The following is a 5,000-nucleotide window of genomic DNA, read 5'->3' on the forward strand; positions in this document are numbered from 1 at the left end:
GTACCATTTTTTCGCCCCACCATTCCACACGCACATAGTTACACATACACACATGTGTACACCTATATTTTCCTTTTATCTATTTAAAAATTACGGTACCATTTTTCCCTTAAGCCATCCACACGCACATAGTCACACATACACACATGTATACAGCTATATTTACTTTTTATTTATGTATCTATAATTCCTATAATTATTCCCTTCGCATATCGACATGTCTCTGTTACTCACCTGACCCAATTGGCTTCTACCATTATCTTCGCACCTTCATTATTGTATTTCCTCTCCCCTTCTTCCATCTGCATTATCGCACCTCAATTATCCCTCTTTCTTTGTCTTCCTTTTCATCTTCGTAATGTCTTTTTCCTTCCAGGCTTCCCATTAGTGTTTTCTCTGTGTCCCGTCATGCAGCCGGCTTTGAAGGAGGTGGTTGTCGTTGCAGCAAGTCGAATCTTCAGCCGAATTGGAGAGATTTCAATTCTTGATATGGTCATTCTTCTCCAAGAGAGGGGGTCGATCCTCACCTGTTTCAAATGTATGTGCGAGTGTGTGTGTGAATTTATATTTGATGTAGATATTTATATTTTTATATATATATTTATATATATATTAAATGCATCTATTATATATATATATTTATATATATATATTTATATGGCATTGATTTCCTATATATATATATATATAATAAATTATATATATATATATATATATATATATGTATATATATACATATATATATATATAATATATATATCCTTATATTTATCTATTCTATATATATAGATATATATTTATATATATATCTACGTATATAGATATATTGTATATATATTTAAATATATATATATATAATTTATATATATATATATTATATATATATATACATTATACAATATATATCAGATCTCTTACTAATATATTTATATAGCTATATATATATATATATATAGACATTTATACTCTTAAATATATACTATATATATATATATATTAATATAGTATACAAATATTATATATATATTATATAAGTATATATATATATATTTATTAGGTATAAATTATACATATATGTATATATATATTATTTATATATATATATATCTCTATATATTTATATATATTTCTGTGTGTGTGTGTATGTGTGTATGTGTCCGTGTGTGTGTGCTTGTGTGTGTGTGTGTGGGTGTGTGTGCGTGTGTGTGTGTGTTGGGTTTAGTGAGTATATATATATATATATATCTTCTTTAATTCTATAGATATATATATATAAATCTTCAGTATATATGCATAATATATATTCTCTATAGATTTATATATATATCTACATATTTCTCTATTACATGCATATATATATCTATATATATCTATATATGTTCTATCTATCTATCTTCTATTAAATTTACTGCTATACCCCCCCCCCCCCCCACCCCACCCCCCCCCCCCCCCCCCTATATACCCTACTATATATATATATAGATATCCATCTAATCAATATATAAATATATATATATATATTATATATATATAGATATATAATATTATATAAAAATATATATATACATACATACATACATACACAGGGACAGGGAACATACACCCACACCCACACACACACACCCCCACACACACACACACACACCCACACACACACACACACACACACACACACACATACTATATATATGCATATATATATAATATATATATATAAAATATATATATATTATATATATATATATATATATTATCTATATATATATATATCTCGCTATAATATATATATACACACACACACACATATTTGTATGTATGTGTTTCTGCAAAATCATTCCGCTATAGATCCAGTTAGCAATGGGGACTTAAATTCAGGATTTCCTTTGGATGTATCAAACAAAAGCCATTTTACGAGGACAAACTATATTGTTATCGTAAACAGAGATTAAAAGAATCAAATAAATTCGAGATAACAAAACTTTTTTCTTATTTCTGTCCAAATCTCCAAGTCTGAGCCTCAAGCGCGGTGTTTCTCTTATTGTGAGTCTCGCCTTTTCTCTTTCTACTCCCTTTTATCATCTCTCTCTCTCTCTCTCTCTCTCTCTCTCTCTCTCTCTCTCTCTCTCTCTCTCTCTCTCTCTCTCTCTCTCTCTCCTCTAAAGATATATAAATATCCTATATCTATATATATATTATATATATATATATATTTTTAATATATATATTGTGGTGTGTGTGTGTGTGTGTGTGCAACTGGGTGTCTCGTGTGTGTTTGTGTGTGTGTGTGTGTGTCTATTTAATATGTGTATGTATATATATACATATATTGAATATATCCATATCATCTATATATAGTTATATATATATATATATATTCTATATCTACATATATTATTCCATATATATCCATATATATGAATAACTGGTATATATATATATATATATATTCATATATATATATATATATATTGATAATATATATATCTATATGTCACATAGATAGATATTCTATTATCTATTAACTACTATATTATATATCTTTTATCTCGCTGAGAGAGAGAGAGAGGCGAGCGCTCCGCGAGGGGGGGGGGGGGGGGGGGGGGGGCCCCCCCCCCCCCCCCCCCCCCCCCCCCCCCCCCCCCCCCCCCGGGGGGGGGGGAGAGGCAGCTAGAGAGTGAGGAGCGGAGGAGATGACGAGACAAGGATGAGTAGAGAGAGAGAGAAAGAGGAGAGAAAGAGATAGATAGATAGATAAATATATTTGGTATATATAGATATTTATATGATATTGTTTATATGTGGATAGAGTGAGTGTTGGGAGTAGATAGAGATGGATTGTATAGATTTATCATTGATTATGGTGTGAGAGAGTTATAGTGGTAAGAGTGAGATAGGGTGATTGATAGTGATATAAAGTAGAGTGATGGTTATTGATATAGATAGTGAGTTTGTAGAGAGTAGTTAGAGTTGTGGAGAGTGTTGTGTGGGGTTAGTGTGTGAATGCGATAGTGAGTTTTGAGGTTAGAGTGATATAGAGGTGATGTGTGAAGGTTTGTTTTATGTGAGGGGTTATTTGAGTGTGTGAGATACGAGTATAGAGATAGAGTGTGTAGAGAGAGATTTGAGAGTTATGTAATGAGAGGCGGTGTGATTTGAGTGAAGAGAGTATGTATTGTTCGATTGAGTGATATATAGAGATGTGAGAATATATATACATGAGAGAGTGAGTATATAGAAAGATTTGATTAGAGATAGTGATATTTTAGAGTGATTTAGGAAGTATACAGTAGTGTTATGTGTGTGTGTATCATTTACGATGAGAGTGATAGAGAGTGGGTGAGTGTCAGTATAGATAGGGTTACAAAGTGTAGATAGTTGTATTTATGCGATATGTGGTATATATTTGGAGTGTAGAGGTATATGATTTTGCGAATAGTATTTGGTTTAAGATTGGGAGGGTAGACAGTATGAGAGAGAGTGAGAGAGTAGTTATATATTGTTTTGATACATTGATATAGAGTTGAGATATTGAGTGTTAGCGATATTGTTTTATATTTTCATGACATACTTACATACATATATATATGGAGATATGTTTATAATAGATAGAGTAGATAGAAGATAGTGTGTTATAATATGTATATATTTACATTGATATTTATATACATACAGATACACACAACACACACACACACACACACACACACACACACCACACACACAACACACACACACAACACCACACACACACACACACTTATAGTTGAGATAGAGTATATATATAGTGTAGTTAGATATATTGTTTATATATCAGAGGGTGATACACAGTACATATATGATACTAACACACACACACACTCAAACACACACACACACACACCCACACTCTCAACACACACACACCTCAGAGATATATATATATAGATATTGGATATATAATATATATATTATATATATATATACATATATATATATATATATATATATCAATAATATATATATATATATATATAATATATATATATATATATATAATTATTGATATATATTTATATATATATTTGATATGTATACAAGTATATATATGTATATATGTATATTTGTATATATATATATATATATATATATATATTGATTTATTATATGTTATATATATATGTATTGATATTTATATTACATATATAGATATATATATATATATATCTATAGATATATATATATACATACATACATACATATAATATATATTATATATAAATATAATTATATTATAGATATATATATATATTATATATATATATATATATACACATACATATATACACACACACATAAATATATTATATTATATATAATTATATATAATATATATATATATATATATATATTATATATATATTATATATATTATATGTATATATGTATTATATATTATTTATATATATATCTACATATATATATATATATATATATATATATATATATATATATATATATATTATGTACGTATGTATGTATATATATTATATGTATATATACAGTATATTATATATATATATATATTATTATATATCTATATATATAATATATATATATATATGTATGTCTTGTATATATATATAAATATATATACAGTTATATATAATATATATATATATATATATATATATATATAACATATACATTTATATATATATATATATATATATATATGTATATATTTATAATATATATATATATATATATATATATATAATAATTATATATCTATATATATATATATATATATATATATATATATATATATATATATATATACTGTATATATGTATGTATATATAAGTACATATATGTATATATGTATATATGTATACATATATATTTCAATTCGTTGTTTCAATTCGCTGTATATACGCTACCCGTGTTCTTGCAACGTGACAGCGGTATATGTAAATCATACTGGAGAGCGCACGTGGATTATCACACGATGACGCGTTTTT

General features: G+C 26.8%; 1 protein-coding gene across 1 annotated transcript in view; it reads right to left on the reverse strand.

The window, feature by feature from the left end:
* Window positions 1-5,000, reverse strand: part of LOC122255535 (ras-related protein Rap1) — a 36,346-nt gene that overhangs the window by 29,948 nt on the left and 1,398 nt on the right. The gene's annotated exons all lie outside the window — the stretch shown is intronic.

The sequence above is a fragment of the Penaeus japonicus genome, unplaced genomic scaffold (assembly GCF_977035675.1).
Source record: "Penaeus japonicus unplaced genomic scaffold, GWHDUDI00000001_assembly GWHDUDI00000040, whole genome shotgun sequence".
In the NCBI taxonomy this organism is placed as follows: domain Eukaryota; kingdom Metazoa; phylum Arthropoda; class Malacostraca; order Decapoda; family Penaeidae; genus Penaeus; species Penaeus japonicus.